The sequence below is a fragment of the Neovison vison genome, chromosome 8 (assembly GCF_020171115.1).
Source record: "Neovison vison isolate M4711 chromosome 8, ASM_NN_V1, whole genome shotgun sequence".
NCBI lineage: Eukaryota > Metazoa > Chordata > Mammalia > Carnivora > Mustelidae > Neogale > Neogale vison.
This window is the reverse complement of record NC_058098.1, coordinates 123256865-123283810: the sequence shown is the minus strand read 5'-3', so window position 1 is coordinate 123283810 and position 26946 is coordinate 123256865. Positions and strand designations below refer to the sequence as shown.

Below are 26946 nucleotides of genomic sequence, written 5' to 3'. Positions count from 1 at the left end.
ATATTTCCATCCTGGACTTCTATACCCAAACAATCTGTCAACCAAGTGTCAATGAAAAGTCACTTTTCAGATTGAAAAGATTGACTTTACTTGTAATATGTCTTGGGAATGTCCCTGATGGTGTGCATCAACATATTAAACTAGTAACAAAAAATAGAAAAATATGGGATGGAGGAAATAGCAGATTCTGCATAGGTAAGAGGGTAAGGAATGGTGGTAGAGGGAAACCTCCAGAAAACGGATGTGCCGCAGCCTAGAGAACAATAGGTCCGGACAGAACCATCCTGAGAAAATCCCAAATAGGAAACAAGAAAAGCCGTTTGCCCCCACATTTGCTCTTTTGTAACTGAGTGCTGTAAAGACTTAGCTGGAAGCCTTTGTCAGAAATGGCAGAATAATCAGAAAGCCTTGCTCTCACTCTTGATAAAAGAGAGGATATGCAATAATTCATGGTGGATTCTCACGGTTTGGAGATTCCCCACATCTAAGTTACAGTCTGCAGAGATTTCTACCACATTCCTGATTGACCATCAAGCCCAGTGATAGAGCAGTGCCTTTACCAGGCACACATCACACACCCCAGAAGCTCTATTTGTTCAGTAGTACCTCTTTAGGTAAAACCAAGTTCTGGGGCGCATGGGTGGCAAAGTGGGTTAAGCATCTGCCTTCAGCTCAGGTCATGATTCTACGGTTCTGGGATCGAGTCCCATGTTAGGATTCCCTGCTCAGTGGGAGCCTGCTTCTCCCTCTCCCACTATCCCTACTTGTATTCCCTCTCTCTCTCTGTGTGTGTCAAATAAATAAGTAAAATCTTAAAAAAAAAAAAAAAAGAAAGAAAGAAAGAAAGAAATGAGTTCTCTCTCTCTGCTACTTGTACTCCTCTCCCCTAGCTTTTCTCTCTGGGGACATACAGAACAAATAGCCATCTCATTCATATTTGCACATTTTTGTGGGTTTCTCCCCTGTCTCCCCACACATCTTTCCTCTATTCTCAAACATCAGCCTGTGCCAGAATCATCTGGAGGCTTTATTTAAACACAACTTGCCAGGCTTCCCCCCAGAGTTTCTTACTCAGTAGGTTTGGTGTGGGGCCTGAGAATGTGCATTTATAACAAGTTTTCAGGTGTGCTGGGGTGCCTGGGTGGCACCCAGCTGGCTCAGTCATTAAGCGTCTGCTTTCGGCTCAGGTCATGATCCCAGAGTCGTCGGATTGAGCCCCACATCAGGCTCCCTGCTCAGCGAGGAGTCAGCTTCTCCCTCTCCCACTCCCCCTGCTCCTCTTCCCTCTCTCTGTCAAATAAATAAATAAAATCTTCAAAAATATAAAGAAATAAATAAAATAAAATTACAAACTCTTAAAAAAAAAAAAAGTTTTCAGGTGTGCTGAGAATCACGGCTAAGCAAACAGCTCCCTTCCCTCGACTGTCCTCCTATGGAAGTTTCTCCATGCTGCTTACCCTCTTCTTAAAACGTGGCACCAAGCCTCGAAAATGAGGTTATGATTCTTCTCATAACCCAATGACTTGCAGTCTGGGGAGGAGCAAAGAACAGCTGGAAAGGCAGAGAGTGGTGGAAAAGTGAATCTCCAAGCAATGACCTCCTTCGGAGGGCAAGTGCCTTCAGTTCCTAGGCAGCCAGAGCAGCAGCTGTAAACTGAAAATGCCAGGAAGGTGTATCTTCACCTGTCCCTCTGCATCGCTAGACTGGCCTCCTTCTACCCTGTCTCTGCCTTGTTTGGCCTTTACCAGCTCCCTAAAATCCTGGGTCCACGGGAATACCCCTGACCACGGTAGTAGTACCCCGAATGGCCTCCAGGTGGCGCGTTAAGCTCATCAGTGGCTGTTTTTTCCTCTTAAAGGCGCCAAGCTGACCAAACCTAGGGGAACAGGTAAGGCCTGGGAGTGGCAGACCCCTGCAGGTTACCATGGCCTCAATCCCAGTCCCCAGAGCAGCTGGGGATCAGGTCAGTCTTGAGTATGAGAGGCCATAGCGGCCCCTCTGCCAGGAGGACCCCTGGGGCCAATCTCAGGGTTTAGGTTAAGGTTGCCAAATTTAGCAAATAAAAATACAGGATGCTCAATTAAATTTGAATTTCAGATAACAAATAGTTTTGGGGTTTTCCTTCATGTGGATGTGTCTCAAGGAGTGTTTGTGGCATACTTATACTAGAAAAAGTATTTGTTGTTTAGCTAAAATTCAAATTTAACTAGGCATCTTGCATTTATTCATCTGACAACTCTAGGTTTATTTACCATTTTCCACCTTCCATGTCATGCATGCTTATGGAAAACGTGCCAGGCATGTGTTAGATACCAAAAGGAAGCAAGTGTGGCTCTTGCATTTATAGATTAGTTTGGGGAAAAGATATATAATTATAGTACAAATAATTATAGTACAGAAAGTGTAAGAAGCAATGGGGTAATGAAAGAAGTATGGGTTTGGGTGTTGGCTTTAGGTTCAAACCACGCTTCTGATGTTCACTAGCTGTGTGATCAGACGCAAGTTTATTAACCTCTCTGGGCCTCAGCTGTTATTGTGAACATGAGAATGATACCAACCTCAGGAGGCGATCAGGGAGGTTCTAGGAAGTTAATCCAATGAATCCCAGCCTTGAATCCCAACCTAATCATGGTGGACATTTTCCACAAAAAGCAGGATAACATCTTGCAATCAAAGACACTGGTCTAGAGTTCCTGTTCATTCTGGCTACAAGACATCACTAATGTTTGCAGGAGGTCTGTCTTAAGACCTTTGCAAATTCTACATTTGCATACTGGCTTCTATATGACTTAATAGGCTGTAACTGAAGGGGTGATTAGGTGACCTCGTGACCCTTGTGGAAGTTTGGTTATTACCCATAGTTACCATTTATTTGGGTATTTACTGTGTGTGTCGCACTGTTAGCCACTTTTCGTACATTATCTCCTTGAACCATCATAGCAGCAGATGAGAAAAACCAAGGCCCAGCGTCAGGCAGCCAGGGAGATCAGCCCCAGCGCTTATGCAACGCCCCCAGGGTTGAGGGCTTAGTCACTCTCTAGATAAGGACTCAACTGCTTCACGGCATGTGATTAGAATTCGTCCCTCAGCAAACTTACATACTGCTTTACACAGTTGTAAATCTCAAAAGCATGTCAAGGGTTTCCTATATGTGGGAATCAGTCCCATTTGAGAGCCTGTTCCACTTCTAGCCAGTTTCAAATGAATCACGAATATTGTTCGTGACATTTACCAGCATCACAACTCCCTGCCCCCACCTCACCACCTGGCAGAGAAGCCCTGCATGTTCCCCCCGACATCTAGACCCCCACCAGCCCCAGTTAACCCATCTCCTTAGATTCTCGCCACCACTTGGCTTCCCAGTCACCCTGGAAGAAGGGCAGAAGGGTCAGATTGTTTTTAGCTTGCTTGGCTGTTTTTAGTTTTGTGTTAGTTGCTAAGAACACAAAGGTAAATAAAACACGGTTCTTGAGCGTGAGGACCGTCAGTGGGGCAAGGAGTGAAGAACGTGGTAATATAAGGTGAGAGGCAGGGCCGTGATGAAGAATGTGGCTGGTACCAAGGAGAACAGGTCAGCTCTCTGGGGGAGGTCCCAGTGTCCCAGAGGGGATGATGCTGAAGCTGGTCTGGGAGAATAAGACTTTGCCTAATAAAGAGAAAGGAGGGGCTCCAAGCAGGGTGAACCTCATCACACAGGCTTGGCCACAAAGAACAGCTCCTTGCTCGGTTTACTGCAAGTCTTGGCTCTTTGCGGCTGACATATATGGCAAGAGATGATGAGGCTGGCAGGCATAAAAGGAGAGGCAGGTGAAGTAGAAGAGGCTGGTAAAGACCAGATTCTAATACAGCTTGTCCACCCTGTAGAGGAGAATGAACTTTATCCTTTTATCCTAGTCAGCGTTTCTTAAATTGGCCACTGGTGGAGGTGTCTTGAGTTCAAATACTTGGGGGCACCTGGGTGGCTCAGTCAGTTAAGCATCTGCCTTCCGCCCAGGTCATGATCCCAGGGGTGTGGGATGGAACTTGTGCATCTTAGGTCATGATGCCAGGGTCCTGGGATGGAGCGCAACAGCGCGCCTCCCTGCTCAGTGGGGAGTCTGCTTTCTGCTTCTCCCTCTCCCTCTGCCCTCACCCCCCTGTCTTGCACACTCCTGCACGCGTGCTCTCTAGCAAACAAATAAATAAAATCTTTTAAAAATAAAATAAGATCATGTGATTCTTGTATTCTCATCCATCATATGTCTATTGGGCTTCACATTTTTAAATTTTTTTTTTTTTTTTACTGAATCTCCAAATAAAAATTAAACTCTGGGAAGATGTAAGCCATTCTATAGTTTGAGAAGGGCAGCCATGGGGATTTAGGCAGAAGTATGTGGTAAGATTGCTCTTCTAGAAAGAGCCTTCAGCAGTGGTGTTGAGGATGGATCAGAGGTAGGAGAAATTGGAAAGAGAGATACTAGGGGGGAGACTCTGCAATCACCCAGGCAAGAGATGGTAAAGGTGATGCGGATAAAGAAGGGTCATAGCTGAAAGACATTCAGAAGTGCAATTGATAGTATTGGGAAACTATTCTGGTATAAGGAGTTGGGGAAAAGATGTGGGATAAAATCATCCTTGGGCTTTTCTTAGTGAGGCCATTAACAATAATAGGAAATATCGGAAGGGTGGGTTTGGTGGGGGAAGGATAAAAAAGTTTAATTTAAGCCCACTGAATTTGAGGTGCCTATGGATCCTAGGGATGGAGAGATCTAGAAGGCAATTAGATTTACAGGTCTGATAGCTGGGAGAGCTGCCCGGGTTGGAGATACAGCCCCAGAAGTCACAAAAATAAATTAGGCCACTCAGGGGGTATGTATAAAGGAAGGAGAGAGAAAAACAAGATGGGATTCCAGGGAATCACTGCCCAGTGTCTAAGGGCAGATTTAGGGAGCAAGGGAGAATGGAAAAAGGAACATAAAAAAGTCAGGAGGACCCATGGTTCCCTGGGGAATGGCCAATTCCAGGGGTGGGGTAGGAAAGGTACAAGATGAGCCTAGAACATCTTGTGTCAGAAAGCAAGGAAATGTTCAAAGAATGATGAGAACAAATCCAAAGGGCACAAGAGCCAACTTGGAATTTCTTCCACTGGCCAAATCTGTGACAAATTGCACATCAAAACAAATCATCAGGGGCGCCTGGGTGGCTCAGTGGGTTAAAGCCTCTGCCTCCAGCTCAGGTCATGATCCCAGGGTCCTGGGATTGAGCCCCACATCGGGCTTTCTGCTCCGCAGAGATCCTGCTTCCTCCTCTCTCTCCCTGCCTGCCTCTCTGCCTACTTGTAATCTCTGTCTATCAAATAAATAAATAAAATCTTTAAAAAAAAAAAAAAAACAAATCATCATAGGACACGATTATAACGCACTGGGAGAAAAAGATCCGTGTCGATGCTAATGGAAGTAAATGGGAGTGGGTCTGAGCCCTAAACCAGGAACTGGCAACATTTGCCTGGCTGAATTTCAGAATTGCCATGAACTGTAACTGACGTGTTTGCCTTCTGCTTTTCTCCTTTTTGAGATGATAACACCCATAGAAATAATCCCAGGCCCAGGCCACGAGTGTATGCTAGCTGTACATGAGGCACATGTGTGTTTCCTTACTTTGCAAGTTTTCAGATCAAGACGATTGGTACTCTAGGAGCTATGCCCAAGGAACTGGACCTGAGGAGTGATACCCACACAGGGACCTCATTTAGGTGATGGGATCCTGGACGGCAAGCTGGTGCTGTCATGGAATAAGACTTGGGGTCTTGGGGGAGGGGATGAATATATTCTGCATTGAATGGGATGTGGATTGTTGTCCTCAGAGTGTAGGGTGTGGCAGATTGTCTTTTCCAAAGATGACCTCAACAGTCTCTACCACCCATGTGCTCTTACTATAGGACTTGGACATTCTTCCCATTGAGAGGTGGGGTCTCTGCTCTCTCTCCTTGATCTTAAATAGCCTTTTGTGATTTTTTTCCCAAACAAAAGGTTATGTCAAAAGCGATATCTGCAGCCAGATTATAAAAAGCGATGCATCGGCGCTCCTGGGTGGTTCAGTCGTTAAGCGGCCGCCTTCGGCTTGGATCATGATCCCAGGGCTCTGGGATCCAGCCCTGCATTGGGCTCCCTGCTCCACCAGAAGCCTCCTTCTCTCCCACTCCCTCTGCTTGTATTCCCTCTCTCACGGTGTCTTTCTCTATCAAATAAATAAAATCTTTTTTAAAGAGCAATGCATCATTTCACTTCTTCGCTATTATACTCATCCTTGAAAACTTCAACAGCCAAGTAAGTAGTCCGACGGCCCTGAAGCCACCATGTGGCGAGAAAGCTAGCTCTGAGACAGCAGGAGAGGAGAGCCGGATGTCTAGCTGGCCCCCTGCTGTTTAAGCTGCTGCCACCCGTCTGATTGGACTCGCAGAGAAACCCTCAGCCAGAATCACCCAGCTGAGCTCTCTTTGAATCCCCATCCCACAGAAATGGAGAGGACGAAATGGTTATGGTTTTAAACCACTAAGTTGCAGTGATTTGCTTTGTAGCAATAGATAACCAGCACATGGCAAAATGTTAACGTGGAGAATCCGGGTGAAGGGTATGCTGGGACTCTTTGTAAAGTGGTCCTCTATCCCATGTGTAGCGAAGGACATAATCTCTTCTAAGGATTACTCAGGGCATTCTACACCACCCAGGTCTATACCTATAACCATGGACCTGAGCTGGAACTTCAGAATGGGGAAGCAAAATAAACTGAATCTGAATTTTTCCGTTGTCTTTATAGCATCCAGACGCCCTGTGGGAACAGTTAGGAACAGCTTTCGTTCTCCAACTCTGTGGCTAGGAAAAAGTATAGCCTGGATTTTCACTCTCCTACCCCTTTGTCCTGGGAATTATCTGCTATAAGGAACTCTCTCCTTTCTGAGAGCTACCTTGGATAGGAGGAGAGGGTCTTGACTCAGCACTCTCTTTTCTTACTGCATTTGTGATGGGCTGCCTTCTCCCTCTCCCCCAAGAAAATGGATTCAGTTGGAGTCCTTTGACACCAATAATCCTGGGATGGAATATCTGGGAGCTAAACAGGGAGACAAGGAAAAGAATGAATTCTTACTTCTGAGTCATTCGAAGAGAATGCAGCATCTCCAGTATGCCGACAAGCCCAGCAGAATCCAGTGATGTTCACCTAGAGGGCTTAGTCCAAGCTGGGTCAGCAGATGACAGAATGGTAAGGTGTGATGAGCTTACACTGATTACAGAGGGTGACAGGAGCCATGGAGGAGGTCAGTATCCAGTGAGGAAATTTCCTCTATGGGTGCATTTGGAATACGGTAGAAGGGAGACTAGCTATAGGCGAGGATTCGGGAAATACAGAATTCCAGAGTTTCAGATAATAGATGGCTAGAATTTTGACATTTAGATGGAGAGCTAAGGGAGTGAGAGAGTTATAATAGTAGCAGTAGTATTAAAGATTAAATATGTGTAAAGATCATAGAGAAAATCCTGACTGGGACTCGGAGGCAGCTCAGTCAGAGAAAGTGAGAAAGAATGACAATTTTTTTCTATTTACCTTTTACCCCTCAAAGAATTTTTTTCTATTTACCTCTTTACCCCTGAAAAGGTAAAAAGGTAGGGCACTGAAGGATAAGGACAGTAGGTGTGGATAGAGAGAAGAGGGATCTAGAATATCTGGGGAGATCCATAAAATAGGGAATTTGGGAATACCAGTGAACAACATATCGAGGAGGGAACTAGTTAAGAGAAGGTAGAATCTCAACCAGCTAATGGGCAAGATGAAGAAACAAGAAATGCATTGGATGAGAGACAATAAGCTTGATAAAAACTCAAGTGATATGTATATAGACGATTTGGTTAGCTCATTTTAAGGGTAAAGGTATAGACCTGGTAGCAGATGAAAAGGTATGTTTAGCACAGGTAGGAAAAAATGGAATTTGGAGGTTAGAGTAATGGGCTGTGATTAAAAACCATAAACCGCGAGGAGATACTCAGCCTTAGCTCTCGTGTTGCTGGAAGAGAAGAAATGTGCTCCAGTTTTTCCTTTGCAGCAGCCCTGAGGCAGACAGGAATCCGTCTTCTGGCTACTACGGAGTCAGGTGTAAATGGTTGTTCCTTCTGTGATTAGTTCGGCAGGGTGGAGGAATTGTTACCCTGTTGCTAAGGAAAAAGGAAGGGGCTGTTCCCAGTTGCCATGGTGACGAGGTAAGAGCGTTCCCTCGGTACCACCATAAATTTATGAGGCGGTTTCTTCTCCTTGTTGCTATGGCAATGTAAAGGGACTGTTCTCGTTGCCCCCCTCCTCTGTCCCCCCGCCGCCGTCGCTAACACAAGGTGGAGGTTGGAGCTGTCCTTCCCTCGCCGCCCAGTTGCCTTGGAGACGGCGGGTGCCCTGGCCCCGCCCCGCTCGGACTGACAGCGGTGGCCGCATCGCGCCTGCGCAGTGCTCTCTTCCCCCGCAGTCCCTGTGCGTTGAAGCCGGAGACCGCGGCGGCCTCTGCTAGGACCCTTCGCCCCGGAGCCGCGGGCCGGAGCCGCAGCCTCAGCCGCAGCGCCCCCGCCGCCTGTCCCCCCGCCCCGCCGCCTCCGCCGGAGCAGCCTCGCGCACTGTGAGTCCGGGCCGAGGCGGCCGACGCTGTGGGGGCTGAGTCAGCGGGAGGCCCGGGCCCGGGCGGGGGGAGGGGAACCGGGCTGCCCCCCTCGCCTCCCCACCCGCGCCCCCGCCCCCCCAACCGCACCTCACCGCCGCCGCCTCTCTCCCTCCATCCCTCTCTCCCGGGGTTCCCGTGGCGGCCGTCAGGCCTTCGAGCCACTCCCCCTCCCTGCCCTCCCTCCGGACCCACCTCGGGGGCTCCTTCCCACTAGAGGTGCCGCCACCCCGGACTGATCCACCCCCCCCCCCCGGCATCGCCCCGAACTGCCTCCGGTCCGGCCTTGTCGCTTCTCCTTACTCTTCTTGGGCCTGACACCTCCGGCCTCTCTGGTTTTCCCCAGTGATATGCCAGAAAAAGAGTGACAAGGGAGAGGGCGAGGGGAGACTTGGGGGAGGGGGGGGACATTCTGCCTGCCCAAACCTTGGGGCCTCAGGTTTCTTACCCACAAGCTCCTGCCCTGGCTGGTGTGGGGAAGCAGGTCTGGACAGTTCTGACTGTTAAGAGCTTGTGGGGCTTTTGGAATAGATTTTGCCGAGAAGGACTGAGCCCCATGATGATTAGCTACTGTTTAGTGAACACCCGCTAGTGCATGGTGGCCTTCTAGTGGGCTGGGCCATTGCCTTGGCGGGCGCTACGGAGAGGGACTAGAGGTAGTAGCGGGAGGGGAGGGGGAAGCCTGCGCTGGGAAGCTGAAGTTCCTGCGCTTCCGGTGTGTTGTTGTGAATAAGCACCTTGCAGTACTCTTTAGTATGCGTTTTTCATTTTTAATTTTTTTAGTTTTTGCTGTACAACCCTGGTAAAATATGAGGTCTGCTATCATCCGTAGCAAGGGCTTACTGTTTGTATGTTGAGGGGTTGTGGCAGGAATTAATCTCGGATACCTGTAAATACCATGTAGTAACCAATTGGGTGACAGTGAGTTTTAGCATAAGGTGCAGAGTGGAGAAGAAGGAGAATTTCTCTACATCTAGGTCTGTGGCCTGTACCCCCCCACCTCCTGCTGCTGTGGGTCTGGGGGCTGTCACCCCATAGGACTCCAGCATATCTGGGCAATTTGCTGGGTTATGTTTGCTACCAATCCACCTGCCCACCCTGCATTCCGATCTTGGAGGATCCCAAACTGTTTTCTTTTTCCAGCAGAAATAGAGCTGAAGTCAGAGTTGGTGCCCACAGCCAGAGGCCCTCTTAATAAACGTGCCTCAACTCGAGGACTCCTAACTACTATGCATGTATCTAACTGCCAACTTCCTTTGATTCTTTTTTTTTTTTTCTGCCTTCCAGATTCCAGTGTACTGTTAGCAAATATGTGTAAATATCAGGCAGTTAAAGCCTACAAGAGGCTTTGTATTTTTTTACTCCAGGCTGCCAAAAGAGTAGATAGTTTACTTCTAAAAATCATGGTGAAGGACCCACTAATTTTGCAGTTTTGGGGATTGCAAACAGTGAGAAATAATGATTTTGCTCCTTGACTTTGCTCAATCATGGCCTATTGGCAGCCTCCTCAGAGCCACTCCCCACCCCCATGCCCATCAGATTAGTTTACAGTAGCAAAGACGGCTGTCGCCCTAGTTTTAAACATAGAGATGAAGTTCGGGAAACGTACAGCCCCCATGCAGGAAGGCAGTTTCTTCTGTTTCGAATGCCAGTCTGGGGTTTGGCGGGATGCACCTGCCTGTGGGGCAATGGGAGCTGTGGGGCCTGACAGTTACATTCCTTCTGTGTGGTCCTCTGTGTTGCATAGCTCACCGAAATACCCGGGCAGGGCAGGAGCAGACAGCTGTGCTGGAGAGCTGCTCCTCCTGGGTCGAGTGTATTTTGGGAATCAGCAATATTACTGGGGTGGAGGGTTGTGAATTAAGAAGCAAGAAAATGTGTCAAGGCTAGATAGATGAGGAGGGTGTGAGTAAAATGTTCCCTTTCCAGTTTGCTCTGGGATGAACATTTTCAGAGCATCACAGTGGTTTTTATATGGGTTAATTTGCCTTTGAAACCCGTACCAGTGTTTTATGAGATAATGATGGAATGCTTTCTAAATGGTTACTATTGGGAAACAGACCTGTGTCTCGCATGTTGCCTACCCAGTTGTTACCGAATGTAATTGTTAAGATCAGGGAGAGGGAAACAATTTGAATGAAGTTAGACCTAAATCTATGTAATTTTTGTTGTGGTTTTATAGCATTATGTTCCTTTGATTCTCAGACACACCAGCAATTTACCAAAAGTTTTGAGTAAAACAATTTGCTACCACCAGATCAAAATATATATGTTGATTCTAAGTCACATCCTAATTTCAGGAACAATAAAATAGCCAGGAAGTGGCAAGACTTGAAGGTGAGATTTGTGTGTTTTAAAACTGAGAAAGGGTGATATTTATAATATCTCTGGGTATGTGATGTTGCTATTAGTGACCTACCATCCTGAGAATGCTTGCATTGTGAAGATGGATTTTCTCCCCAAGTCCTTCCTCCAAGCTAGCCCACTTTATGGGGTTATGTGTGTGAGATGATTGACTGCCGTTAGGCTTTGGCTACTGAACAGAGGGAAGTTCCCAGGTCAGAATCCAACCCAAGGCCTTATTATGGTACCTTCCAGAAGCTGAGCCAACTAGCTGGCAGCAAATGTTTTATGAGCTATACATGAATTTGGCTGAGTAACATCTTTCAGAAGCTGAACAGAAACTATTGTTTTTCTCAAGCAGAACGCATCTGCCCTGATTTGTTTACAGATACATTTGTAAAGACCCTAAAGTAAGTCCAGGCCCTGTACGGTGTTAGATGTAGAGGGGACTTCAGATGACATAGCTCAGTGTTCTTGTTGCCAGATTTTAGCGTGAGACACCAAGAGTTAAGTGACTTGCCTAAAGTCACCCAGCTAGTGTAGAAAGTGTATGAATAACCCGTTGTAAACTGTGTGCACCATACAAATGAATGTTGGTGGTTACTAGTGTCTGAGTCAGAATTAGAACCCAGATTTCTAGAGCTAGTCTACAATACTACATTGTCTCATCCCTCATGTTTAATATTCCAGGGTTTTAATAAAAATAATTTAGCAGTCTGTAATTAGTCCTGTAGACAAGGGCTTGTTTTATTATCCGAGATGGTGCAGAGCTATGTAAAATCTAGTGTCACACGGTCTAATTAAATATTTATTCTTGCCACCTTAAAAATAATAATTTTGCCTCACATATGCTGACACTAGGAAGGTTTTCCTTTCAAAACTTTGCATCATCTAATATAAAGCAAACGTGAAGGTGGGGGCTTGCCGTCCTCTCAACTTGGCATCCGTGAGACCGTTGCATCCCAGGAGGCAGGGTGCAGGGGGCTGAGAGGGGCCAAGAGGAGCAGTAAACTGGATTATCTTCCAGCTCCCAGACTGGAACCTTCTGTAGTTCCGGGAAGCCCCAGTGAGATTTCTAACCCTTATCCTGGAGAAAGTGAGGCAGTCTGGCCTCTGGAAGCAGACAGACCTGAGTTCAAATGTTGGTCCTATCCCATCCTTACCACGTGGCCTTGGGGGGCTGTGGAATGTCTGCGGGCCATTGGCTCCCCTGTAGGCCTGGGATGATAACCATGTTTTTGTAGGCTGGTCATGAGGGTTTAAATGAAAGAAAATATGTAACTTGTCTGCTTACTAAGACATAACAATCACTATTTCCTATTGCTACGGTATAAGATTTTTTAAAATATACATTTTGGGGACACCTGGGTGGCTCAGTGGGTTGAAGCCTCTGCTTTCAGCTCAGGTCATGATCCCAGGGTCCTGTAATCCAGCCCCACATCAGGCTCTCTGCTCAGCAGGGATCCTCCTTCCTCCCTGCCTCTCTGCCTACTTGTGATCTCTGTCAAATAAATAAATAAAATCTTTTTAAAAATACACATTTTTATCATGTCTTAAGTCTGTCTTGGACCCTCATTTCAATAGTCTCCATCTCCCAGTAGCGCTCTCACCATGTTTGACACGCACAGAGAGATTTGTCCCATGAAGACCTGGCACTTGCAGTGTTATTCCAACTGCCAAAATAGGAGTATATGAAATGCCCCTTTGTATCCACATATTCAGCTGACCTGGTTATCTGAAAGACTAGCAGGGCAGGAGCACTTGCCTAAGAGAGCATGGACTTTGTGTGTTTGTGTGTGTCGTGTGGGCGGTTAGTCCTCCAGTTGGGGAGGCCAGTCTGGGGATCGAACCTCATTGGAAATGAAAAAGCTGCTGAGCTCTCCCTTGTGACGAAAGCTCCCATGGCCTTCCTTCACTTTCTCTTCTGTTAGAGGTGTAGCTCTCCTCCGTGACTTTGCTCAGGTCAGCTTCTGCATCTGTCCAGAAGATCCAGAGGGCCAGGCAAAGGAACTTCCCATCTTAGCAGGGAAACCTCCTTTCTAGTAAAGAGAGGTAAAGGGAGGTCATTTTGGATGGCAACATTTCCAGAGGGGTCAAGGCAGAGACCACCCAGTATCTACGGAGCCAGGGCGACCCGTGCAGTTAGAACACAAATGAACTTAAATTTGTATAAATTTCATCTGGGGAGAAAATACCCAGGTATCGGCATCTAAAGACTGGAAAGATAAAAATAGTAGGTTTTACCTCTTAGAAGTAGAATTTGGGTATAGAGGAGGGAAAGGGAGATTCAAAGGAGAATTTTTACTTCATGGGCTTCTGTGTGTGAATTGTTATAAGCAACATGTGTGTTTTTGTCATTTCATGCAGACCAATAGAGTTAGCAGTGGCTGTTTTTCAGTGAGTACATTTTGATACAAAAAAGTCTTTGCCTTTACTTGGAGCCTTCAGTACATGGGGCAGATAGGGTTAGACTGCTTCCCTCCAGCAGGCCAAGCCGGTTTACACCAAGCCAGTCGTAAGTGAGGGCAGGAAACTCCAAAGTGGCTGCTTCCCTGGCAGCCCAGGATGCTTCATTGACCTGCTACCTCCCCACCTCTTCCTCCTGTTTTCCTTCCCTTCTTAAGAACAGTCCCTCCTCTTGCCCAGTTGAAGACATTACTATTCCAAAATGCTAATCCAGTTTTCAACTGTTCAGGAAATGCCACCTGATCAGATGATCTTTATGAAAAACCCACACCCCTTACTTTACATCAAGAGGGCTTGAAGTTTACGGGCATCTGGGTGGCTCAGTTGGGTAAGCATCTGTCTTCTACTCGAGTCATGATCCCAGGGTCCTGGGATCGAGCACCATGTCAGGCTCCCTGCTCAGCGAGAACCCTGCTTCTCCCTCTCCCTCTGCCTGCTGCTCCCCCTGCTTGTGTGCTCTCTCGCTCTCTCTCTCTCTCGCTCAAATAAATAAATAAATATTAAAAAAAAAAAAAGGCTTGAAGTTTAAAGAACCTCCAGCCTAAGTGCTGGACACACTCTGTGGCATTAGCTGTGTTTTTGATCAGACCTGACCGGTAGAGCACATCTTTCACACAGCTCATTTACTAACTGCTCCTCCTAGGAAGTAAATAATCTGTGACAAAATAATTACGTATTACTGAACTTTAATCTTCCCATAAGTTGGTCAGTTGTGTTTCCTAGCCAGATGTCCTATTATAGAAAAAAGACACACCTATCATTTGGACACGTGCTTTGGCTTGCTAACCAGGAGTGAGGATGGATTATGCGGAGTAATCCACATTCTGTCTCCTAATCTTCCCTTTGGCCAAGAGTACAAACTTGTGACAGTTGGCCAAGGTTGGTGAGGCATTCAGTTGCCAAGGATGGCTTTTCCTCAGTGTTGAGTTGATCAGCCAACTAGCCTAAGCCCTTTATCTTTCCCACAAGCATCGTGTCCTACCAACTTTGCTGAACAGGGATGACGTAACATTAATGTTTTGAGCTCTGGATGCTTCATTTGCCTGAAGCAAATAGGCCTTGACCTATTAAAATGTTTTGATTCCAAGTAAAATTATTATTTTCCCAAAACTATTTCATGTATATAGGAGATACATATCATTGTGTGATATGTTTAAAATAACCGAGCAAGAAGCATTGCTTCAAATCTAACCAGTAATTTTGACCATGTATATCAAAAGCCTTAAAAATACATATATCCTCTCTCTCTCTGCGTACTCGTGATCTCTCTCTCTTCTATCAAATAAATAAATAAAATCTTTTAAAAAAAGGATATATATCCTTAAATCAGAAATTACAGTTCTAAGAATATTTATAAAATCAAGTGTGTTTATGAAAATACTGTACAAGGGGTGCCTGCGTGACTCAGTGGATTAAAACCTCTGCCTTCGGCTCAGGTCATGATCCCAGGGTCCTGGGATCGAGCCCCACATAGGGCTCTCTGCTCAGTGGGCAGCCTGCTTCCCCCTCTCTCTCTCTCTGCCTGCCTCTCTACCTACTTGTGATCTCTGTCAAATAAATAAATAAATAAAATCTTTTTTTTTTTAAGAAAATACTGTACAAGGATTTTCATTAATGTAACATTATTAATAATATCTAACAGTTAAAACAACTAAAGGGTCAACAATTAGGGATTGGTCAGGTTTGCCCAGATAAAGGCACGTGTCCAAACCTACTTCCTAGGAGGAGCAGTACCCTCATGTCTTATTAGTCTTGTGTGTGAATACCTCCCTGAACTCTTTTTGAAGGACTGTGCCCAAGCCTGCTGCAGGCTCCTTCCTCCCCTTGCCTTTGTCCATATTCTGTTCAGCGATCAGCTCAGAGGTCCTTCTTCCTCCAAGGATAGAGAAGGTAGGGTGCCCGCCGGTAGCCACCTGATGGGTAGAAGCCCTCTGCAGGGACAGACTGGGCAGTTCCCTCTTCGCTACACCAGGTCCCTGGAGTTTGGGGCTGTGAAAGGACAGGTGGCCAGGTGGCCCAGTAGCCATCCCCTCACCTCATCTTTCCCGTCCACACATGCACTGTACGCTGCCTCTGTGACCTAGGCCAGAGGACTGAGTCCTGTCTTCTACTAGCAGGGGTGTCTGCTCACCTCGGAGCACTAGGGATCCAGGTTTTAGCATTGAGGGACATATGGCCCGTCACAGAGCTCGGCCTGTCACACAGTGCTGACGTAAATGTTCGTTGAACAGAATCTACCTCCTCTTCCAGATGGTTCTGACTACCCAAACATTTGTCCTGGATGGGGTGGAGGCCTTCCTAGCCTCCTGGGATTATTAGTGAACAAGTCTTTGGGGATGGCTAGCTGGAGACGCTCCCCACTTGGCGAGAGTGGTTGCCAGAGAGGCATTGAGGGTGTGGTTGTCCTGGTCACCTTGTCATTTAAATGGGATTTCCTGATTGGTAGGAAATGAAATCTTAGCTTTTCTGAGTCAGCAAGATCATAGTTGGACTAACGTGTGTTGTGCCATGTGAAAGGGGCAGGCCTTGGACCACTGGATGAAATTCAATATCTCCTCCCATGTGAGGAGTGTTTCCCTGAAGCCTTCTCTCCCCTGGTGTCATAGTCACTGCATAGCCAGACTTTTCTGCAGCACCAGACTCTTGGCTGGCAGCCGCCACCCCCAGCTCCTTCCCTGTGGATTATTGCCACTTCTCAGGGACTCTGATTTAGTCTCTGATTCGTTCTGATTTTAGATGGGTAGAGTTCACAGTTGAAAGTTTCCAGTTTGGGCATCCTATTAACACCTTTAAGTGACAGGACCACTGCTAAGTACAGAAATGTGTTATGCCGGCCCCAGAATAGCAAGGTGCAGTGTTCTGAGGCTTGATAAGACTCGTATTCCCCAGAAAGTACAGTTTCCAGGCTTATAGGTTAGTCATATGTATTTACATATTTTCTCCTCAGGGCTTTATTCTAAATATACCCTCAACAGGTACTCCTCGGGTCCTTTCTGTTTTGTATTCTTACTCACCATGGGATTTAAAAGAAATGAGATTTAGCCCCTGTCAATGAGGAGATCGTCGTCTGGTTTGGAAGATAAGATGCGTGTGCGGAATGACCAGGGTACTGACAACATCAGATGTCAGCAACACATCTCAGTGCTTTGTTGTGTAAGATGTGTTCTTGGCACTTAAGGAACTTAGCTAACATTCTGCTGAGAGTTGGACAAAAATGGTACTCCAAGGGTTTGGGAACTCCAGCAGCGACGGGAAGGGGCGCGTTGGCAGCCCAGAAGGAGGAGTGACCCTGAGCCAGTGAGAACTGGGAGGGCTTCAGAGAGGGAGATGTCCTGGGGCCGGCCTAGCAGGATGGTGTGGGATCCTGTCCACCAGATGACAGAGGAGGGAGAGAGTTTAGGTAAAAGAAATGAAAAGGACAGTGCATTGTGTGTCACTAGTACTAGAGAGTCTAACTTCAACTAGGATTGTGAGAGGAAAATAATCACTGTGAACAGAGGTAATTGGAAAAGACTTCACAAAGGAAGCAGAGCCTGAGCTTGTCCTGGGAGTGAGTAGGCCTTCGGGAGACAGGACAGCAGGGGGCACTTTCCAAGAAGCATGGAGTCTGCTGAGGAATGTCTGGGAGTGAGTGTGATGAGGACCATAAGCAGGCCACCCTTACCAAACTGAGGTTGTGACAGTTTGGGACAACACTGGTGACGTTAGCCAGGAGTTAGGAAGTTGGAGAGGCAGTTTGGAGAGAAGTTTCATTTCAGACATGGAGAACTAGAGGTGACAGCAGGAAGCCTCCAAGTGGAGCGGTCACACAGAACCAGAAGCCGAGGGTGAGGCTGGGATGGAGCCACAGACGTGAGAATGAGCGGCACAGGAGCGATGGCTTCCCTGCAAGGCGCTCTGTCCAGAGGGCTGGCGTGTAGAGCCCGGAGACCAGTGCTCCAAGTAATAGGCTTCAAGAATCATGCACAACTAGGAAAAAAGCAAAGCGGTGTGGGCAAGTTAGGGTGGTTCAGCAGCAAGGGAAGAGAAAGATGTCAAGAAGAGAGCTTCAGTGCTGCTGGCTTAACTAGACTCAAGGATCTATCCAGAAGAAAATCATGATGATTGCTGAGGGTGTGAGTCCAGTAAAACACTGAAGATGGAAGCCAGGTTGAGTACTGTGAAGGGAGAAAACAGAGGCAATTTTATTTATTTATTTGACAGAGAGAGATCACAAGTAGGCAGAGAGGCAGGCAGAGAGAGAGAGGAGGAAGCAGGCTCCCTGCCGAGCAGAGAGCCCGATGCGGGACTCGATCCCAGGACCCTGAGATCATGACCTGAGCCGAAGGCAGCAGCTTAACCCACTGAGCCACCCAGGCGCCCGTGATGAGAACTTTTTAAGATTTGCTTTCTTAGCAACTTCCAAATATACCACACAGGAAATAACTACCGTGACCATGCTCTACATTATATCCCCAGGACTGCCTTTCTTTGTACTTTTTGACCTTCACTCATTTCTCCTACCTCCGCCCCAGTGCCTCATCTCTGGCACCCATGGATTTGTTGTTTGTAGATTCCACATATAAATTTTTGTCTTTCTCTGTCTGACTTATTTCACTTGGCACCATGCCCTCGAGGTCCATCCATGTTTTGCAAACGGCAGGATTTCCTTCTTTTTTTATGAAGGAGTGATAGTCCATTCTGTATATTACCACATTTTCTTTTTCTTTTTTTTTTTAAGATTTTATTTATTTATTTGTCAGAGAGAGAGAGGGAGAACACAAGCAGGCAGAGTGGCAGGCAGAGGCAGAGAGAAGCGGGCTCCCCATTGAGCAAGGAGCCCGATGTGGGACTTGATCCCAGGACCCTGGGATCACGACCCGAGCCGAAGGCAGCAGCTTAAGCAAGTGAGCCACCCAGGCGTCCCACCACATTTTCTTTATACATTCATCCGTCAGTGGATATTTAGGTTGCTTCCATGTTATTCTTGTTTTTATATAGGCTCATTGTGCATTGTTCTCCATGGTGATCCAGGCAACTTACAGTTAGAGTAAGAGTTTAGGATCAACTTGAATGCTTTCTGATAGTAAGGAGATCTGAATGTGTGTAATGGCAGAAGAGAGAAAGAGTTATTTGAGGACAATAATTTGGATGCAAGAGAGAAAGGGAGCAAATGGGAAAGATCGTGGGGACACCAAGGAAGGGGTAACTTTGCAGAGGAGGGAAGGGCTCCCTTCCACTGAGACTGGTAGGAGGAGAGGGTATGACCCTTTCTACCCATGACTTGCAGGGCGAAGCCCAGGGAAAATGACTGGCGTTCCTGCCAAGAAAAGACCTTTTCCTCAGTGAAATGGAGCCAAGGCCACTTGCTGAGGTAGGGGGTGAGGTCTTGGAGGTCTGAATTAACTGCTGTAAGAAATGAGCCTGGGCGAATGAGAAATGAATAAAAGTCTTGTTCGGAGCCGAGGGCTGACTTGGACCCAGGGACTCCTAACGGGCTAATTCTCTGAAGTCCTCTAGCCAAGGGTGGGGGCATGTTCGGGCCAAGGTTTCTGAGGAGGCAGATTTTTTTTAAAAGATTTTATTTATTTATTTGACAAGGAGAGAGAGATCACAAGTAGACAAAGAAGCAGGCAGGGGGCGGGGGAGGCAGGCTCCCCCTGCCAAGCAGAGAGCCCAATGCAGGGCTCGATCCCAGGACCCGAGATCATGACTTGAGCCGAAGGCAGAGGCTTAACCCACTGAGCCATCCAGGCACCCCTGAGGAGGCAGATTTAAGATGGCATTGAAGCAGCTGGCCCTAAGGTCAGAGGTGGAGGGAGGCGCTACAAATCTAAGAGAGGTGCTGGATGTCAGCAGAAGGAGGGCGCAGAGGAACTACAAGTGAGAGTGAGAACAGAAAGCAGATTTGGAATATGAGGGATGAGTAGTAAGGAGGGTATTGACAGAAGAAGATTTTAATGTTAAAATTTGGAAGAGGCTGCTTTTCCTTTTAATTATTTAGCTTTATGTAATGTTTGTAGTGTTTTTACATGGGCATGTATTACCAGTACCATTTTAAAAAATATATTTATTTATTTGAGAGAGAGCGAGAGAGTGAGCAGGGGTTGGGGCAGAGGGAGAGAGAGAATCTTAAGCAGAATCCACACTGAGCGGGGAGCCCAATGCAGGACTCCATCCCAGGACCCTAAGATCACGACCTGAGCTGAAACCAAGGGGCAGATATTTAGCTGACTGAGCCGCCCCGGCGCCCCATCAGTAACATATTTTTTTAAACGAATTTAAAATCTCAGGAGTAGAGCTGTGCCTCCGGAGTGTGGCTGGACGGCTCTGAGATTGCTGAAGGAGAAGTGAAGATGCGGGCGGAATCCAGCATCTGGCTCGACGGCTTGCTAAGTGTTCAAACTGCGAGGTATCTCTGCTTGTCAGCCAAGAGCTCCTGTGGCCGCAGCTCAGCACTGCCGAGCAGCACCCACACATCAGCCTGTAAACGCCCACACACCAGTAGTGCTTCATACCTGAGGACGTCAACCTTCCCCAGGCTTGGCAGCATTTTCAATGTGATGTTTTGTGGTTCTGGCTGTTTATGACCCTCTGACAAGGTGCCCTCCAGAGCCATGGAGGCTGTCCTCCGTGTGTATGTTGTCCCCACCCCACCCCACCCCACCACGGAGTGTGGCTTCCATGTCAGCCTCACAAATCCCCTCCCGGGGTGCTTCGCGCAGGTTACAAATGCCACATCTGTAAACAGCAGCCCTGTTTCTCTTCTGGCCTATTTTGAAAGAGGCCCTTCCCTCCTGACCCCTCTTTTTCTCATGGGCTCCTGGGTCACCCACTTTGACTCTGACCCTGACAGACACCCATGGCCTTGGCCTGCATTTCACTTGCCGGATTCACTTTACCTCCAGGCTGCTCAACCGAGCCATTTACGGAGCTCACCGTTCCCAGCAGTCACAGGGGCCGATAGCAGGGAGCTGAGCAAGGTGGAAACGTGTGGAAAGTCAGGTGCCAGCATCAACATGGGGAGATGGAAAAGTGGGGGCCAGTGCTCTGCACTCTTTCCAGGGTGTTCGGCTAAGACTAAACTCTGCCTGGCCATTTTGTAAATGCTGTTTCGCTAAAGCCAGGACTAAGCAGGAGTATGGCTCCCTGCCAGTCCCTACCAGGAAGGAACAAACAGCTTGCGGTGCAGGCCTCAAGGCAGGTGGGGTAGAGCTAACGTGCATTGTTTTGTTTTGCATGCAGAATTTAATAGAATCTGTGTAAACACAGCCTCCTGCCGTTGCTCTTTTCTCTTTTCTCCTGGGCAGTCTAGGTGAGAATAATTAGTCCTTGGCCCATAACTACTAAATGGAGGAAGAGGACAACTGATAGGCTGTAGTATGTGAGAGGCCCTTGAACCTGGAGTTGGGAGACCTGGGCTCGGAGTTATGCGACCACGAAGGAATCACATCTCTCCCTGATTCCATTTCCTTTTGTGTAAAATGAGGGGTCTTTGCATATTCTGTTCCCTCCCCCAACCCCAGACCATTCTTTCCTGGACTTTTTGGGCTAACTCTCCTTAGCGTCGCCTGTCTGGGTCTAAGTGTCGTCCCCTCAGAGAAGTGTTTCATGACTCCCAGCTCCAGTACAGGCTGGGGCCCCCTCACAGGACTTTTCAAATTGTGGATCACAAACTTTAATTGGTTGCGAGATCAGTTTATTCGGTTGTAACCAGCATTTTGTAAATGAATTGACCAGAAAATGTCCTAGTGCAGAGTTCCTAATAAGAATAAGAATTGTTTAAGGAAATTTTTGTTTTATCAAACATGTCTATATGTATACATATATTGCTTGAATTATAATGTAAAATACATTTTTTACTAAATGGTTGAAAGCCATTGCTTTCAAAACACTCTAGTTCTGCATTTTTCCTGTGTAGCACTTAATGTAAGTATAGTTACTCGTATGGTTATTCTGTAACTATCGTCCCTCTCACCAGACAACAAGCTCCATGAGTCAAGGACCAAGACGGACTGACTCATCTACATCAGACCCACAAGGAGTTGAGACTCAACAAATAATGGCTGAATGAGTGGCTTTCTGAGGTGTGTTTTGTTGCCCTCAGTTCTAGGTAGCTCTTAGGAGTGACCTTGCCTTCATTCCTAATGGACAAGAGGGCCCAGAAGAGCCGATCTCTGTTCCTCTCTGGGGTGGGAGAGCCCTGGAACCCAGAGGGCTCAGACCAGCTCCTGTCAGAGGGAACGAGGACGCAGATACCACTGCCACCGCTCTATTCCGCAAGGCCTCACTTGTTCAGAGTCAGCTTTCCAGTAAGATAGAGACAGAGACATTCAGGGAGCAAAGCCCACCACATGCTTCCCTAAAAATCAAAGTTGACTGCTCTAGCGCTGCCTCTCCCAAGGGCACATTTCTGGCTCTCCGGGGTTTGGGTGACCAGATCCTGACCTAGGAGCCCACCAAGTTCCAAAGGTAAACTTCAGAAAGCTTTTTCTCCCTGCAGCACTTCCACCCTGTCCGCCAGCACTTCCGGAGAACTGATCTACTTAGCAGGGCATCTTTCTGAAGCTGGCAGGCTAACAGCAGATAGACTGTGCCTTCCCTGATGCAGCAAGCCTCTCATCACAGCCCAGAAAACTTCCTACGGCCAGGAAGCCTCCATTAGCAAGACCCAGCCAGGCACTGCTCTCCCCGGAGCTGTTCTGGGATGTGCTAAAGGTCATAACTCAAGAGGACTTGTGACTTTTTTTTTTTTAAGATTTATTTATTTGACAGAGAGAGAGAGATCACAAGTAGGCAGAGCAGGAGGTGGGGTGGGGGGAGCAGGCTCCCTGCTGAGCAGAGAGCCCGATTCGGGGCTCAATCCCAGGACCCTGAGCCGAAGGCAGAGGCTTAACCCACTGAGCCACCCAAGCGCCCCAGGACTTGTGACTCTTGAGGGCACTGGGAGCCCCGTGATAACACAGGCCTTGTGAGGAGTATTTAAGAAGGTCTAATTCGCCCCTTTAGCTTTAAAGCTTATTCTTTGAACTCGGGTGGTCCTGCCTGCAGCTAGCTCTTCAGTGGAAATTTTGTTGTTTGCTGCCTGGAGCAGATGACCTCTTTGGGGGGGGGGGCAGGGAATAACCAATTATTTTAGAGCGCCCAGAACTGTTAGCTGAAACGTCTTAATGTGTACCTTGCATTCAGCTTGGTTTTCTGGAATTGGCAGTTCCTCTAACTGCCTCTCCAAAGAGGCCGCCTATCAGCTTCTCTCAAAAGCTTTCCCAGGTACCTGAGCCACGGCTGGGTTGCTGAAGGCAGGAAGTCAGCTGAGAGAAACAACTGAGAAACCTCCCCCCCAACCCCCCATCCCTTCCCCACAGGGCGCCGGGGATCCGACAGGCGGTACTGCACCACTGCCTGCCCGCCTGCCGACTGCCCACTCGCCAGCGATTTCTCTGAAGGACATGTGGGAATTTTGGATCTGTCGTCCCATTCTCACCTTAGTAATCTGGGCATCCTCACGTGTAACCGTGCGTTAGCTTTCCCGTGAATTAAAAAGTATTCTTGAAAATCACTATTAACTTGCCCGTATTTCAGAGAAACTTCTAAGAGTAATGTGTGTTTAACTAATAACTTGAGTGTACAGTAGTCATCAAAATCCCCTTTTATGGATAGCAAGTTTAATCAAAATTGCCTTTAAAATATTTTAAAATTTGGGATGCCTGGGTGGCTCAGTTGGTTAAGCAGCTGCCTTTGGCTCAGGTCATGATCCCAGCGTCCTGGGATCGAGTCCCATATCGGGCTCCTTGCTCGGCAGGGAGCCTGCTTCTCCCTCTGCCTCTGCCTGCCATTCTGTCTGCCTGTGTTCGCTCACTCTTCCTCTCTCTCTCTGATAAATAAAATCTTAAAAAAAAAAAGTATTTTAAAATTAAAGCATTATGGGGTGCCTGGGTGGCTCAGTTGGTTGCATGTCCAACTCTTGATCTCAGCTCAGGTCTTGATCTCAGGGTCATGAGTTCAGCCCCACACTGGGCTGTATGCTGAGAGTGGAGCCTACTTAAAAAAAAAAAAAAAAATTAAAGCACCACAGAAACACATTAAGCAGGAAGTAGACGTCTTCCATGACCTTGTCCCTCAAAAAGAATTACTGCTGCTGTTTTGTTGAATATTCTCACTTTTTTCTACACACATATTATTTCTTTTAAAAAATATGAGATCTTACTATTTTTCATATACAGAAAATCGGAAAAGATAGAAATGAGTAGTTGAAACATGAAAGCCATTTATAATTCTACCACTCAGATGGTAGCGCTATCACAGGGTAGCTAAGGCACTTCCCCTCTCCCACAGCCACCCCAGGAGAACCTACAACCCCTGCAGAGGTGTGCTACTCTACTGCGAAGGCAGCTTTAAGGCCAGACCCTCTTCTATTGCCCCTTCCCACCAGCCCACCAGCCCTCAGCCCCGCCCCTGCAGAAAACCTGGTGCTGTCATTGGCTGTTTACTACAGTGACCATATCATTGCCTTTTCTCCCAATTTTTAACAAAATTAGAATCCTATCCGTTTACAGTTTTTCTAGCAGTCGTTTTAAAGTCCCAGTGCAGGACACACATACAAAGCACTTCCCATTGCTACAGATAGCCGTGCGTTTGCTTTTGTCCCCCATAGCACAATTTCCAAGACCCTCACATAATAACATGTTGGGGGACTATGTTTTGACCTCCCCCCTGGAAGACACTCTCACTAGTGGAGAAACAGAAACGTAGGGCCAATGACCTGTTTTAGAGCAAAATAAAACTCTGGCTTAGTTCCACTTACTTATAGGTGTCTAAATGCCCAGTATCACTGGCTGAATTGCCTACATTTGCTGAAACTTCTGGACAGAAGTAGAAGGGACATTCCTAGGTCCTGAATTCTTCCTTTCCTAGCCTGGACATCAGCTGCTCGGTACCATCTAGATAGCTGTGCTTCAGCCCTGAGACAGGTTGGTAAGACATGTGCCGTGGAAACTCTTTTCCTCCCTTTGGGGAAGGACCCTGGCCTTTCCCCAGTCAGTCGGAATCTCACCTAGGCCATCCCCCCAGTTCTTGACCTGTTTCACAGTATTCTCGTTCTCAATTCTCTTCCACACATCTCACTTCTCTGTGTGCAATCACAGCTAGGGAGAGTTCTGACAGTGTGGATCTGAGCGGGTGAAGCCATTCTCAGAGAGGGAACTGGCAGAAGTAGGCTCTGGAGACCCACTCCACTACTTCAAGCTTGGCCCTTATCAGTGCCAAGACCACCGAGCGATCAACATAATCCAGAGCAACCTCCATGAGTGAGAGCAAAGAGGGACTCACAGCTGAGTGTGCGGGTGAGGGCAGGGAGGATCGGCCTGTGGGGCAGGTTCCTAGGGCAGCTGCAACAAATGTCCACCACTTAGTGTCTTAGAAAAACTCCGATCTTTTGTACAGTTCTGGAGGTCAGAGTCCAGAATCAATGTCAGTGCAGAGTGGGCTGAATGGTAGCTCCCCAAAAGTCCCACTCCCCCAAAACTGTGAATGTCACCGTATATGATGAAAGAATGGATATTACCTTCTATGACAAAAGGTGTGATTAAAGATCTGGAGAGGAGGATCTTATCCTGGGTTATCTGGGTGGGCCCTAAATGCATCACATGTATCCTTCTAAGAGGGAGGCAGGAGAAGTTTTGAGAGAGACGAGGAGGGGATGGTGGGACCAGAGGCAGAGGTGGCAGTGATGTGGTCACAAGCCAAGGAGTGCCTGGAGAAACTATAGGAGGCAAGAACAGATTTCCCCCAAGAGCCTTCGGAAGGAGTACAGCCTTGCTGACACCTTGCTTTTGGACTTCCGGTCTCCAGAACAGTGAGAGAATATATTTCTGTTGTGTTAGGCCACTCAGTTTGTGGTAACTTGTTACAGCAGCCACAGGAAACTACTGTAGTGGGCTAAAATCAAGGTGCTGGCAAGGCTCTAGGAGAAAATTCATTTCCATGTCTTTTCCAGCTTCTAGAAGCTGCCTGCATTCCTCAGCTTGTGGCCCTGCATCCCTCTGACCTCCGCTGCCATCATCACATCTTCTCTCTACCCTTCTGTACTCACCTCTTACAAAGACCCTTGTGATTATATTAGGCCCACCTATAATCCAAAATAATCTTCCCGACACAAAACCCTTAACTTAATTACATCTGCAAAGCCCTTTTGCCATTTAAGGTAACCTCTTCCCAGGTTCCAGGAATTAGGACATAGACATCTTTCAGATGAGAAAGTATCAAAGGAAAACTTCTTTGGGCAGAAGTAGACAACAGGGAATGCTTTATCCCCACAGGTTCTTCTAGGTAGAAATTGTAGAAGGGCTGAGGTCGGGTGTGGTAAAAAGAAGGGGCAAGGACGTGAGCCAGGCAATGTGAAGTTCTCCCTCTAAGCTTTCAAGGTGATGATGAGTGCCTTGGGGGTGGGCTCCTACACACTCACCTTTGGGACTTCTTAGGTGGACTGAGCTGAATGAGTCTGTAGGGCATTGCATGCAGCCATCAGACATAAAACTCGTGCCTGTGGAGACACACCACCCTGCAGATGAGCCAAAAGTTGAATCACAAGAAGTGTACATAGTACCGGGATTAGAAGTAACGGGGCAAGGTTGTTGTAATGGGAGTTACAGGGCATGAGAGAAATATATGGGTCCATTGTAAATAATGGAAGCCTTTCATGCCGGGTGCTTGCTGGTCAGAAGGGAGAGTGAGAAGCTGAAGACCCACCGTTTGGAACACGTTTCCATCTAGAGGCAAGAATTTGGTAGAAAGCCATCCATAATAGTTACTCTCAAAGGCAGATGGAATGACTTGAGGCGATTTGAATCTACATCAAGACCATCAAAAGCAGAGTTTCATTCTGCTTCTGCCTGTCTCTCCAGCTCTGAGAAAGAATACTTTCTTCCTCAGAAGTAAATAAAACTTCCTACTTGGAAAGGGTGAGAAGACATTAATTATTAATGTTTATTTTCATATTTACAGATGAAAGGAATGCCAACTTCAAAGAAATAGTCGGGACTGGGGAAGAGAATTAATTCTCAGCATTAAAATTATCTACTAGAAAACACTTGTGACGGTTTTGAAAGTTTTTCATGATTGAATATAAAGTTGGAGAATTTTTAAAAGAAATTTGACAACCAATAAAGAGACCAGGGAAGACTCTATTAAGACAGAAATGTGTGTGTTCGTAATCACTCAAACTCATTTCTAGGACAAGACAGTAGACCTGCATGCTTGCAAAACACAATGAGAAGTTATGGTGAATGCCTCGGAACCTTGCCAGATAATTAACGGCTTAAGTCTGCTTCAGCTCCTCTTTTTATAACACAGAGGTCTGAGACTCCAATTAACGAATTTCACTTTAAAAAGCAGCAGCCTGTTGGATGCTTGCTCCAGTTTAGAATATAAAGCTCGAGGTAGGGGACAAACAGAATCCATCATCCTGGGGCATCTCTCTGTAGTCAGTC

At 47.1% G+C, this 26946-nt stretch overlaps 1 protein-coding gene across 2 annotated transcripts in view; it reads left to right on the top strand.

Annotated features, from left to right (window-relative positions):
- Positions 1 to 8554: 8554 nt before the first annotated feature.
- The window catches only part of MAPRE3 (microtubule associated protein RP/EB family member 3), a 51959-nt gene continuing 33567 nt past the window's right edge, over positions 8555 to 26946 (top strand). Inside the window, exon 1 of one of the 2 annotated variants that reach the window (XM_044261922.1) lies at positions 8555 to 8632. The gene's annotated coding sequence lies outside the window, so the exon portion shown is untranslated. The remainder of the gene's footprint in view (positions 8633 to 26946) is intronic. The other variant, XM_044261920.1, reaches the window with a different exon arrangement.